Below are 14,954 nucleotides of genomic sequence, written 5' to 3' on the forward strand. Positions count from 1 at the left end.
TAATGTTTTAGAGAAATGCTTGAATAGTACTGCTAAGTAAACTAGTCTGGATATGTCAACCACTGTAATATTATATTTCCACACCCTTCTTAGGCATCAAAGTCATCCAATGGGATTAATGAGGACAAAGCATTTAGGTGCCAAGCATATTTAGATGCATTGACTAACTGAAATACATTTATTTGCAAAAATAACTTTTCATTTGTGTAATCATTTTCTCATTGTCTCCTTTTTGGTACTTTGAGGATGTTAAAATGTTTGGCAGAAATTGTCATGGTAGGAAACTATACCTGGAGCACTGAGAAAATTAAAAATATTGGTGGTAAAGAACAGCCACAAAAAGCTGTATAGATAGAATGAATGGGTATTGAGCTCTCACCCCAAACTTTTCCCATGTTGCCAAATGGCTATTGGGTTACTAGATCAAAAGCCCAAGATGGGTCCTGCATCTTTAAATGTATGTGTGTTTAAACACACTTGTATATCCCATGTTTCTATCCTTCAGGATGTCAAGGCAGCTTATTAGTACAAATAAATAAAATATAAAATAAATATTGAGTAGTGGTTGCTACAAGTAGCAGTAGTAGCTTACACACTTATTTTTGAATAAAGCTGTTCGCAATTCCAGCGGGGCCAGGCGTCTGCATAGGAACGTAGGAAACTGCCATATACTGAGTCTGACCATTGGTCTATCTAGCTCAGTATTGTCTTCACAGACTGGCAGCGGCTTCCCCAAGGTTGCAGGCAGGAATCTCTCTCGGCCCTATCTTGGATATGTGCAAAAAGACAAGAGTATATCTTCTAAACAGCAATGGGACAAATTGTGGAAATGGATGTCGCACGTAACCCCCCCGATTACCTGATGTGCCTGATGTGCCTGATGTGATTACCTGATGTGCCCCAATTACCTGATGTGCCCCACCCCTGAGTTACAGTACTACCTGCATATACTTCATAACTAGTGTGTTTCCAAATCCTTGTTTGTAAATCTTTGTAGATATATAATGTACAAACAACCACTTTGTATATAATTGTGCTTTGGCAACGTACTGTATGCTTTGGTAGTTTGTTGGTTCATTAAAAAAAATCTTGTCCTATATAAAAAAAAAAATCTTGTCCTATCTTGGAGATGCCAGGGAGGGAACTTGAAACCTTCTTCTGCTCTTCCCAGAGCGGCTTCATCCCCTGGGGGGAATATCTTGCAGTGCTGACACATCAAGTCTCCCATTCAGATGCAACCAGGGCAGACCATGCTTAGCTATGGGGACAAGTCATGCTTACTACCACAAGACCAGCTCTCCTCTCCTAAGAACATATTGCCAGATGCTCAGCCTACAAAATGTCTGCTTTGGATGACCATATGGGCTTGGTGGCAGTTAGAATCCTTGCAGGAGGGGGCTTGATGGAATTGACCCCTCCCTAACCCATGCTAGCAGCTGGTCTTGCGGCTTCAAGCTTGGCAGTGGGGCAAGGAAATACCTTCCCCTTTCTCCACAAACCAATAGTAAGTATTGCTGATAGCTGGGGCAGATCAAAGCTGCCAGATAGCTCTCCCCACAGACTTCTTCAGTTATATTGAAATAAGAATTTTACTAAGTGTAATTTTTTTCAGTCCAGTGATGGGGAACAACATGGCCAGAAGAATGCTCTCTTAAAGGTACAAGAGCTCCCTTAGTCCCTAGACCTGGTGGCACTCATATTATTCAGAACCACGGAGCCTATTTCTTTTCTAAAAGTTGAAAAATTTCATAACTCTAAGAAAGCCACTAAATGTTCTGCTTATAAAGCCAAATTCCCTAATCAATGTCTAAACCACCCAATGAAGCAGCAGGGTAAGCAAGAATACTGTTTCACATAACTGCATTTCCCCAAATACATCTACGTACTACAGTCCAGCTACCCTCCATCTAATCTCTATCCTCGTCACATCCAGTGTGGCAGGAGGCTTATTTATCTACTTGGAATCAGCTGGTTGCAACCTGATGCTTTCTCAGTCTTTCCAAAAAAATTTTCTCTATGGAGTCAGATGGACAAGTACTCTTTAAGAGCTCCTGTTTTATATCTTGCCTTTTAGTTTCAACACATTAAATCTCTCTCTCTCTCTCATATATTGCATTTTTGATCTTCATTTTAGCTGGTCACAAGGATATAGAATAGTGTCATCAAAAGTAACACATTGATTCCTAGAGTACTTTAGGGATATTTTTAAAAGTAGCAGTTAAACTTTTTTTAAAAACATATGAATACATATTATCAAACCATACAAAGTTGGATTTGTATGTATTTATGTGTCCCCTAGAGTTTCCTAGAAAGTAGTGATGTGCAAACTAATTAGTAGTAGTAATATGCAAATAGTAAAGTAAAGTAGTAAAGTGCAAATTAGCAACTCCCCTTTGCTAATCAGGTGGACCCTGATTTGCAAAGGGGAGAATTCATGTTCTCCTCCAGTTCAGTCAGTTTCCCATCTCTTTTGAATTCTATGGAGGGCAGCTGGAGCTAGGAGTAAGAGCAAACAAGGCACAAGACTTAACCCCACCCACCCCACCTCGAGTGTTTCCATATTTCTTCACGTTCCCTGCTCCATTACAATTGTGTATTAAGCTGCCAGTGTTGGATCAGGGCCAGTGCCACAGAGCAAGAAGGGGAAGGTTGTGCCTGTTGCGCCTCCAGAAAAATGACTGTCTGTTCACAATCTGATGCTGTACAGAGGTCTGGTTCAAGTGCTAGAATTCATACATTTCACTATATATCCATCCATTTGAGTTAGTTAGCTGGCTGGCAATTAATTTGGTTGTTCTTTTGCTTGTAAGTCTTTTCGTTCATCACTGCCTGATGTTGTTCCTGAATGAATGGCTTTGTTGTTAATGGCTATCACCTTTGAAGGCAGACACCAATAGGAAGCTTGTGGCTGCTTCTCCTGGTTCACAGCTGGGACTTGAAGGTGTAGAATTACCTCAGCTTGTTCTGTCCTCCCCTTGAGGTGTGTGTGAAAGTAACTGCTGCAGGCAGTTTCTAGCAGAGGCAGGCTCAAAGGAGATTTGCAAGGGCGAGGAATGAAATGGCTTGGGGGAAAGCCATTTTAGGATGCAAGGGTTGGCTGTGGAAAGTGATGTAACCTGTTGCAATGCTTTTAGTAATGTATTGGCATAGCCACAAACAGCCAGTCTCAAATAGTTCTCAGTTGGCATTATCGGAAATAATTCAGCTAGAAACTGGAGAAGGTATTAGTAGATGTTCAACAGCAGTCATTAACTCCTTGGACATTCTGATATTTCTGCCTGTTTGGTGTTTTTAAAAAAAATTTTAAAAATCAATTGACTTAAGCTTTGCTGGCTCAGAAAAGGCTAGAATGTACTTCTTATGTGTTCAAAAATGATAGATAAAAATGTAATTTCATGGAATCCTGAAATAGTTATATATTTTTAGGTCTGCAGCCCTAAGCATGCTTATTAGGAGTAAACCCTATTGAATCTAACAGGACTTACTTCTGAGTAAACCTTATCTCATTGAATCTAATGGGACTTACTGCTGTATAAACATGTATTGGATTGGATTGCATGTACCAACAATGTTATCTTCCAAATTGTGTCTCGCAACATAAAATCCTAAACATATTTGTCTGTTGATTAATTTCACTGTTTCTTCTCCCCCACCTGCCCCCTTGTTTTATTTAGACTGAAACTACTTGATAATTTTTCAAGAACAATTAGGGGCTATAACAAAATGTTGCAGCGTATCCCCGGATCCTAATGGGATAGAAATCCAGGGCTCTGGCCAGGCTGGAAAGAAGTTTTGTAATATTTGTTCAGGATTCTCAGGAAGGGAAAACCTTTTCAGAAAGGTCATTTCAACCCCTCAGAGGAGAGGAGAGCTGGTCTTGTGGTAGCAAGCATGACTTGTCCCCATAGCTTAGCAGGGTCTGCCCTGGTTGCATCTGAATGGGAGACTTGATGTGTCAGCACTGCAAGATATTCCCCTCAGGGGATGAAGCCGCTCTGGGAAGAGCAGAAGAAGGTTTTAAGTTCCCTCCCTGGCTTCTCCAAGATAGGACAAGATTTATTTATTTTTAATAGGACAAGATTTTTTTATTGAACCAACAAACTACCAAAGCATACAGTACGTTGCCAAAGCACAATTATATACAAAGTGGTTGTTTGTACATCATATATCTACAAAGATTTACACACAAGGATTTGGAAACCCACAAGGTTATGAGGTATATGCAGGCAGTACTGTAACTCAGGGATGGGGGATTACAAGGCACATCAGGTAACTGGGGGGGGGGGTGTTTTTACATCCAACGTCCATTTCCATAATTTGTCCCATTGCTGTCTAGAAGAGATACACTTGTCTTTTTGCACACAACCATACAAACCTTTCCAGAAGAGATTTACTCTCTAATCCACGTGAACCTCTTGGTTGCGTCTTCCCTCCCTATTCCTATGCAGGAGCATTGCATAAATGACATACAGGTTTACTAACCTGATTGGGTACCTGTTCTGTCCCATTTCCTTGAAGGTTTCTTTCTGGGACCTCAAAAAGAGGTTCTATCACTCAAACCCGGGGTTAGTTCTTCCCAAGTCTGTTTTTCCAAATCAGGCCACTCTAACAACTTGCTTACTCCCTGCCACACTCTTTTGGCTACCACACACTCTTTTAGGAAATGTGAATGGGCTTCCCTGAATGTTTTGCCTAGCTCACTAGCTTTCTCCAAGATAGGACAAGATTTTTTTTTATAGGACAAGATTTTTTTATTAAACCAACAAACTACCAAAGCATACAGTACGTTGCCAAAGCACAATTATATACAAAGTGGTTGTTTGTACATGATATATCTACAAAGATTTACACACAGGGATTTGGAAACCCACAAGGTTATGAAGTATATGCAGGTAGTACTGTAACTCGGGGGTGGGGGATTTCAAGGCACATCAGGTAATCGGGGCGGTTACGTCCAATGTCCATTTCCACAATTTGTCCCATTGCTGTTTAGAAGAGATACTCTTGTCTTTTTGTACATAACCATACAAACTTTTCCAGAAGAGGAAAACTATACTATAGGGCTGAGAGAGATTCCTGCCTGCAACCTTGGAGAAGCCGCTGCCAGTCTGTGAAGACAATACTGAGCTAGATAGACCAATGATCTGACTCAGTATATGGCAGTTTCCTGTGTTCCTATATTTTAATGTTGCTGTGTTTGGGTAGCAGCAGCAGCAGCATGTGTTACACACAAGGTAGCAGCAGAGAAAAGTTTTTCTTCTCCAGATAATGGAATTAGTTATTCTAGCATGTTCTTATCTCTATGCTTTCAATATTTTATAAGGTCGTGAAGGCTCACAGAGATGTTTGGGATATATCTGCTTTAAAAAAACAACAACCCCAAAACTTTACAAACTTGGAAGTGTCTCCCCCAAGTAGAAATCAATAATTTGTTTTTGACTGGTTCAATTCAATTCAATTCAATTCATTCGATTTCTATACCACCCTTCCAAAAATGGCTCAGGGCAGTTTACAGAGAAATAACAATTAAATAAGATGGATCCCTGTCCCCAAAGGGCTCACAATCTAAAAGAAACATAAGATAGACACCCAGCAACAGTCACTGGAGGTACTGTGCTGGGGGTCGATAGGGCCAGTTACTCTCCCCCTGCTAAATAAAGAGAATCACCACATTAAAAGGTGCCTCTTTTCTAAGTTAGCAGGGGCTTTGCCAAGTTAGCAGGTTCTGTTTCACATCCAAACTGGTAGCCACCGAGTAAACTATACCATATGATGATACTTTCCCCTATTTGTGCACAATTGCATCTTGTACCACTGTAGATTTTTTAATGTTTTAATTTGTTTTAAGAGCATGCTAGTTTTTGAAATGACGTTAATATGTTGTGAACCACCTTGAGGGCTTTGAGTCTTGTGGGCTTTGCGGTACAGTGTAGGTTTTTAAAATGAATAAAGCAATCATAGTTCAGTAGATGCCATTAGAGTCTGACTGCTGATAAATGTTATCTCTTGTTTTTTGTTCTAATTTTCAAAAGGGACAGTTTGGCTGAGAATTGCCTTTTTATGGGATAAGCCAAACTGAGTTATATTTAACAACAACAGTGATTCGAATGGTGCAAGACAAATAGTTTAATTGAAGGTACCCAATCTCAAGATGTTTCAAGAAAAATGACTCGTGTGCAGGGGATTTTAAAAACAAGACATGACATATACTTCAGTTCTGTTTACTTAATGTCTATTCTTGATATGAAGCTTGAGATTCTGCAAAGGCTGTTTCTTATATCTTGGAGGAAAAGCAATTTCACTTTAAGCATTTTTGATATCCACTGTTTGAGCCAGAAGTGAAGGCAGGGCAAGAAAAAACACTCATGTTTGAAGGTACATTTGAGTCTTTAATGGGTCCCACTGAAAGCCAGGCTAGTTTCAAATAGGAGTGTTTGAGCAAAACTCTTGTATATGTTAGTACTGCGGGTGATGCTCATTACTACTGCTTAAGCTTATGTTTAGCCGTGGATGTACATGGTGCAGAGTACATCCAGACAAAGGATCCTTGCTAAATGCTTACAGTCCAGAAAGAACTATTGGATTCCAGATGTCCATATTTGAGTGCCCATAGATGAGGACTTGTCCAGAGGAGATTGTTCAACAAGAGGATTCTGGGGCTGAGACTGAATCGACCACAACTATCCTGCTTTTGCCTGGGGGTGGGCAGATGTCTTGTTAATTGTTTTTAAATGCAAGTAGCTAGAGTTATCATCCTTGAGGGTTCAGCTTCTACCTCAGGGTGTCTAGAAGTTAAACCTCTGAGTGGGGAAATAGATGTGTCCTGTTTCTTGTATATATTCCTGCAAATGCATGTGCATAAATGCTAAGGCACCATGCAGTGCAAGACCTCCCATTTTCCTTACTGTAGCTGCTGAAGTATACTTTGAGTGTGGATAACCTCATGTGGGACAACTGCTTGCCTAGTATTTCTTTAACCAAATGAAGAAAAAACCCTTCTGGTATTTAAATCAGTGGACAGCCAGTTGCAAAATAAATGAATACGGCACAGGGAAGGTGGAGTTGAACCATTAGCAATGGGGAACAGTGAGGTGTGTGGGTTGGGTAATTGGTATAAGAATTCACATGTTATGAACATGTCCCTGTGAAACAGGTCCCAATTTTCATCTGCAAAATGTTGGACGGTACAGGGGAAAAGCTGTTGTAGTTCTGTCACAGGCACTTAGGAGGTGGTGTTGGTGATGTGTGGTATGAGCTACTGCAAGTTTTTCCTCCCTGCCAGTGCAACCAAATCCCTCCCTCTATACCCGTAAAAAATGTTTTAATTTTCTCCCAGTTTCTCTCACTCTTTTTATGTCCCATGGATGCTGTGTGCTCACTCTCTGCAGTATTCGTACTCATATCTTCCAGGATTTTTTTTTTAAATTTAGGCTATTTCCCCACCCCAGAAAGATCTAGCAACACTCCCTCCCATAACAGGGAAATTGATAGCATTGTAGATAGCTACGCAAGCATTGTGCTAGATATCTGTGTTACTAACACAAGTGCAGGTCTCCTATTTGCAAACAGCCCTAAAAAATGAAATACACTGAAGGAGAAAAACCTGCCTATATAGATATGTTTTGATAATCTTAATTGGGTTTTCCCTGCTCTTTGTGCTTTAACTTGTAAGTCCCATCCAGACAGACAAGAGTTGTAACTGAACACCGGTGGTATGCCACCCCTTTCACCCATGATTAGTTAAAAGGAGGTTCTCTAGTTGTAAGGCATGCATCTACATTCTTTATGCAACACATTAAAGCATTGACAGGGCATGTTATGAAAAGGCAGTTCTTATAATGGAATCTACCTATCAGAGAACAATGTGTCCTTTTCCTTATGCTAGGATTGCTCCTAATTAGGCCTTCATTATGGTGACGTTCATTCTGGGTTCTGGTGTAATCTATCAATAATGTTTCTATTTTTGACTTCGGAGATAGTGGATGAGGTGCCTGGCACAGCTCTGCTTTCACTGACTGTACAATGAGAAAGATGTTAACAAGATATTAATGTCATCAGTGAAGCCTTGCTGACCTACTGAGTCATTTTATGACATTGATGCCAGTGTTATTGCTTGAACGTCATATATTATTTCCTGCTTATAGTGTATTGGTTCAAAATTAACTTGGTATGTTTCTTCTTAACATTCCTTTTTGGGGTGGGGAGTGAACAGAACTCATTTGATAGGATCAAAGAGTTGTAAAACTTGTCACTAACGTAATCACTTGAAATCGTAGTCCAAAAATGCATTAAGGAGCATGTCCATCACACAGTATTATTATCATCACTAGTTAATTTTGGCCCGTTGAACAACGGGCCCTAGTAACGGCTCTCCTGTCCCCCCGCTGCCATTCCCTCTCCCTCCCTCATTAAGGGCCAAATCGGCCCAGCCACTTGCCCCCGCAGCTTCCACCGCCGACCAACCGCCCGCCCACCCAGCTGCCGATACCTCCTTGCCCCCGGAACACGTCCTCCGCTTGATCCGCTGCTCAATTAACAGAAGGAGAGAGGTGCTCGCATGCAGAGCTCCACTCTCTTTAAAGTCTCTTCCCGAACTGGCGGTTTGGGCGGCAAGGACGCAAAGCGCCAGTTCGGGAAGAGACTTTAAAGAGAGTGGAGCTCTGCATGCGAGCACCTCTCTCCTTCTGTTAATTGAGCAGCGGATCAAGCGGAGGACGAGTTCCGGGGGCAAGGAGGTATCGGCAGCTGGGTGGGCGGGCGGTTGGTCGGCGGCAGAAGCTGCGGGGGCAAGTGGCTGGGCCGATTTGGCCCTTAATGGGGGGGGTCAGCTGGGAGGGAGGGTCGGCGGCGTCGGCTGTGGGTGCCTTTTAAAAAATATTTAAGTGGCCTCTGCTCCGCCCCCGGCCTCCGTCTCTTTTGGCCGAGGCAGCGGCTCCGCCGCTGCCTCACCCAGTTTACCCCGGCGCCGGTTTTCCGGCTTCTTCGGGGCGGCCGCTTCTGGCCGCCCAAGATGGCTGCCTGGTACCGGCGAGCGTGTCTCCCTTGCCCTGTTCTGCGCCTGCGCTTCGGGCAGGCGCAGAACAGGGCAGGGAGGCACGGACACACACTTGGTGTCCGTCCACGGACAGACACCAAGCGTTTTATTAGAGAGGATTATCATCATTATTATTTATTCGATTTATATACTGCCCTTCCAAAATGGCTCAGGGCAGCTTACAAGGTAAAAACAATTAAAACAAGTTAACAGTTAAAATCAAACTATAAAAACAGAATAAAACCAATTAAACAATTCAAACAGCTAAAAAAAAACCCTGGAGAACCAGGGCAGCAATTTAAAACAGTTTGTCAATCATTTTAAAACCCTGGAAGGCCAGGCCAAAGAGATAGATTTTAAGGGCTGTCCTGAAGGACAGAAACGATCTCAAATTATGGATTTCTGCCGGGAGTGCATTCCACAACCCAGGAGCAGCTACAGAGAAGGCCCGCCTCTGAGTCACCACCAGACGAACCGGTGGTAACTGGAGACAAACCTCCTCAGATGACCTTAATGTGTGGTGTGGATCATGTAGAAGAAGGTGCACTCTACAATAACTCGGACCTAAGCCGTTCAGGGCTTTAAAGGTAATAACCAGCACTTTGTATTTTGCCCAGAAACATATCGGCAACCAACGCTGGATGAGGGATAACAAATTGAAGCTGAATCCAAGCAAGATGGAGGTGCTCAGAATCTGAGGGGTTTCTCAGTTTCAAAACAATCTTGTTTTGTTTGAAATCTTTTGTTTGAAATCTATTTCAAAATAGGCATAATATGGTCTCTCCGGGTTACCCCAGAGACCAATTTGGCTGCCACATTCTGAACTAACTGAAGTTTCTGAGCTACGTACAAAAGCAGCCCCACGTAGAGCGCATTGTAGTAGTCGAGCTGGGAGGTTACTAACTGATGCACCACTGTTTTGAGGTCATCCTCTTCAAGGAATGTGTGCAGCTGTTAAATCAGCCAAAGCTGATAGAAAGCACTCCTGGCCATGGCCTCCACTTGAGATACCAGGGTGAGGCCTAGGTCCAGGAGTACTCCCAAGCTGTGCACCTGCTCTTTCTGGGGGAGTGTAACCCCATCCAGCACAGGAAGATCTAACTCACCCCTCAGATTCTGAGCCCCCCAAATCAGCACCTCCATTTTGCTTGGATTCAGCTTCAATTTGTTATCCCTCATCCAGCCCATTACTGCCTGTAGGCAGGCATTTAGAGAATGAGTGTCATTTCCTGAAGATGAAAAGGAGAAGTAGATTTGGGTGTCATCAGCATACTGATAACACCCAGAACTAAATTTCCTGATGACCTCACCCAGTGGTTTCATGTAGATATTAATAAGCATTGGTGACAGAATGTAGCCCTGGGGGACTCCATATAACAGCTCCTGTTTTGAGGAGCAACTATCACCAAACTCCACCATCTGGAATCTACCTGAGAGATAGAAGTGGAACCACTGCAAAGCAGTGCCCCCTATCTCCAACTCCCCCAGGCGATCCAGAAGGATACCATGGTCGATGGTATCGGATGCTGCCAAGAGATCCAGAAGAACCAGCAGAGTCGCACTCCTACTGTCGATTCCCCAGTAAGGGTCATCCATCATGATGTATAGAGAACTATAGCTTCAAGCTGTGCGTTTCTGTTACTATTTCACTATACATCAATCAGGCTGACCAAGGCTGTCTCAACCCCATAGCCAGCTCTAAAGCCAGTTTGAAATGGGTCTAGATAATCAGTTTCCTCCAAAACTGCCTAGAGCTGGTCGGCCACCACCCTCTCAATCACCCTGCCCAACCAAGGGAGATTGGAGATTGTCCTGTAACTGTACATCACTAAGGGATCCAGGGAAGGCTTTCTTGTCCTTCAGACAAGGGTGCACCCTACCCTCCTTCAGCGATGCATTTATGATATTAACTAGGCCACCTCCTACAATCTCCCTGCTAGATAGAAGCAGCCAAGTCGGGCGCGGATCCAGAGAACAGGTGGTAGGCCGCACTGCCCCAAACAGCTTGTCCACATCCTCAGGAGTCACAGATTGAAAGTGATCCAATCTAATACCGGTACTTCAAGAGGGATCGCTGGACACCTCCTCCATAGACCCTGCAAAAATAGTGGAGTCGAAGTCGGCCTGAATACAAGCATCAAAAGCATCACAGCAGCATAACCCCGGGGACTGATTTGAGGTAGAAGGAGAAGAAATCAAACTCCTCACAACCCGGGATAGCTCTGCTGAGCATGAGCCTGCAGTTGCAATGTGCGCAAACCAAAACTCTTTTTCACTGCATGCACCGCCACCGCATAAGTCTTCAAATGGGTCACATGCTGTATCCTGTCAGATTTGAACTGAGTTCTCCTCCACTTGCGCTCTAGTTGCCTACCCAACTGCTTCAGCCCCCACAACTCCTCAGTATACCAAGGGGCCATTTTTGAAGCAGGTCAGAAGGGATGCTTAGGAGCAATCATGTTTACTGCCCTGATGAGTTCCCTGTTCTAGGTTCCCACCAGGGCATTGACAGAATCACTGGCCACACCAACATCAAAATCCTCCAAAGCCTTTTGAAATCCTACTGGGTCTAGCAGCCTTTTCGGACGGACCATCCTAATAGGTCCACCACCCCTGCAAGGGTGCTTTGCGGCTGTGAGACCAACCTTAGCCAGGTAGTGGTATGTAGGGGTGTGCAAGGTCTGGAGGCCCCCCAGTTCGGCACGGGGGGGGCCTGTTACTTTAAGCGGGTGGTGGTGGTAGTACTTATCCCCCCCACCGCTCTTCCCCCTCCAGCGCTGTTCCGTTTAAACATCTTCTTGGGGCGGCAGAGTTCCTCCATGCCGCCCCTGCCCCCGTCGTTATTCCTGAAGGCTTAAAAGAGACGAGCGCTAGCGGCCCTGCCACTAGTGCTCGTCTCTTTTAAGCCTTCAGGAATAATGATGGGGGCAGGGGCGGCAGGGAGGAACTCTGCCGCCCCAAGAAGATGTTTAAACGGAACAGCGCTGGAGGGGGAAGAGTTGCGGGGGGGGAGTCCTGCCACCCTCCCCACTTAAAGTAACAGGCCCCCGCCCATCCGGACCTCCGGACCGCCGAACCGGTCCGGAGGTCTGTAACAGTGTGCCGGACCAAACCATGCACACTACTAGTGGTATGTCCATGACAATGGGGAATCCCCCAATGCGGATCCCCTACGCACAGAACACCCCTCAATCTGAACCAGGGGCGTATCTAGGGTGGGGCAGGCGGGGCACATGCCCCGGGCGCCACTTGAAGGGGGGCGCCATTTTTTAAAATAAAAATAAAAAATAAAAAATGGCCACCAAAACAAAATGGCCACCATGCATGCTCTAATGGCCTCTATGAGGCCCTAGGCCATGCCAGGCCTCACAGAGGCCATTTGAGCATGCACAGTGGCCATTTTGTTTTCAGCGGCCATTTAAAAAAATATTTTAAAAAATGGTCACTGCACATGCTCAAATGGTCCCTGCGAGGCTCTAGAGGCCAGCAGGGGGAGGGGGGACTTTTGCAGACACCCCCCCCCCACAGCCTTTAGGAAGCCCCCTGAAGGGGCTACAGATTTAAAAAAAATTAAATTGATATAATATGTCACTGTACACATATTTAGTTTGGCACTATGTACAGAGAATCAGGGCTTGTGAATACTGAGCTGAAGCTTATGAGCTAGGATTCTATTCATTTGCTCTACTTTGCTCCTTGTGATAAGTGAGTTAAATGTGATGTCTTAATAATATGACTATTAATGGTGAGTTTGTCTTTGAATCAGTGTGAAATCCTTAGTATTAAGACCCACTGGGAGTTTCTTGCTCTCTTTCTCTCATTTTAACTGTCTTTCTGAAATACTAGAATATATTCCAAGCAGTGACACAGTTTACTCTGCATATCCTTCAATTATTTTCAGAGTATCTGGGAAAAGTCAAATTCTCCATTTATTTTTAAAACTTATGTAATAGTGAAGCTGCAATGCACAGTAGAGCAGTAGACAGGCACTTCTGTTTAGTTTTCCAAGTACACCTCCACATACGGTAGTGTTTAGGTATTTCATGAGCCCCAGCATACTGAACTTTGTTGTTTTCTGGCATTTTTTCGTCTGTCTACGTCCACTGCTAAATATTTTTTTAAATATTAAAAGATTAAGGCGCTTGACTTGTATTTTTCAGCTGATATTATGGTAAAGTTATCTGAAAGATGGGTGTCAGATGTTTGGATAGGGGGTGCCATTTCAGTGCTTGCCCTAGGCGCTATTTTCCCTAGATACGCCTCTGAAAAAGACCAAATCAAGTGTGTGGCTGGCAACATGAGTTGATTCATAAACTAATTGGGATAGGCCCATAGTTGTGATGGCCGCTATGAACTCCTGAGCTGCACCAGACAAGCCAGCCCCAAAGTGGATATTGAAGTCCCCCAGCACCAAAAGTCTAGGAGACTCCACCAACTCCACAACCAGCTCTGTCAGCTCAGTTAGGGGGTCGGTTGGGCAGCAGGGTAGACAGTACACCAACAGACTCTCCAATCTATCCCTAGTTCCCAGCCACAAAAATATGCACTCAATACAAGTCAACTGTCTCACAGGAGCCCTGGTAAGGGAAATGGTATTCTACCATAATAAGCAGAATTCTGTTGACTGAATATGGAAAAAAATATGGAAAAAAAACTTCTAGCATTACTGATCTTTGCAGATGACATTAAGTACAAGCAATATATTTATAATTATGAGCTGTTTTTTAAAAAAGAAAAGAAAAGTATTCCAGAATTTCTTTAGATATTGCATAGCCAATAATTTTATCTCCAGACCAGCATTTTAGTATTTGGTGTATAACGGAATGGGGTTCTTTGCATTTCTAGCTCAGTTTATTAATTTCTTCTGAATGACATCCAGACTAATGCTGCGCTGACTCTATGGGAGAGGGGCAACAAAGAGCAGGGGGCCAAAGGGCCGATCTCCCCTTTCTTCTGAAGCCCACTATGCCTCCTGAAAATATGTTCCCAAGGGTCATGCAACCCTCAGGGACATATTTTCATGAGGTACAATGGGTTTCAGAGAGGCGATAAGCACAAATTGCCTCTCTCCCATAGCACGAGTGCTGTATGAGTCTGGATGTCAACCTCATCTTGTTTTAAAAATATATTGACAATATTACCAAGTACATGTACTCTACTTTTTCATTTAAAGTATTTGATGGGACAATATTTTCTATCTCTGTTTATCTGATAAGTAGGAATGTGCATGGAACCGGGCAGGGGATGTTCAAAGGCAGGTGGGGTTGTCTTTAAGGGTGGGGGAGAGTGCACTTACCCCTCTCTCTGCATTCCCCCTGCTGTGGTGCTCGGTTTTTTGAAAGTCCTTCAGGGCGGCAGCATACCTCCCTGCTGCCCCATTGCCCCCTTGACTGGAAGTACACGGAAGCAACTGATGTGCCTGTGCACGGCACGCTCACAAGCGTGCACAGCAGACATGCTTCATAAAGGGCCTCCAAACCAGATGTTCCGCGCACATCGATACTGATTAGAGCTATACCCAGAGGGATGTACACACAAACACCTCAGCTACTTAGCACATATAACTTAAAACACATACTAACCTACCTCACAGGGTTGTTGTGAGGATAAAAATAACTATGTATACCACTCTGAGCTTCTTGGAGGAAGAGTGCAATATAAGTGTGAAAATAAACAAACAAACAAACCCAAATGCTATTATTTCAAGCTAATTTGTTTATTATTTATTTATTTATTTAATTGGTTAGTGTCAAATTTCTATACCGCCTTTCATTAAAAACAATCTCAAGGTGGTTGAGAATTGAACTGAACAATTTTATGTGTACGGATAATTACTACGTTGGAAGGTTTTTTCTTTTTCATAATTCTATTTCATAATTTTATGGAACCCATATCAGTTCTGCAGATTACCTGTTTCTCA

The sequence above is a fragment of the Hemicordylus capensis genome, chromosome 1, assembly GCF_027244095.1.
Source record: "Hemicordylus capensis ecotype Gifberg chromosome 1, rHemCap1.1.pri, whole genome shotgun sequence".
In the NCBI taxonomy this organism is placed as follows: domain Eukaryota; kingdom Metazoa; phylum Chordata; class Lepidosauria; order Squamata; family Cordylidae; genus Hemicordylus; species Hemicordylus capensis.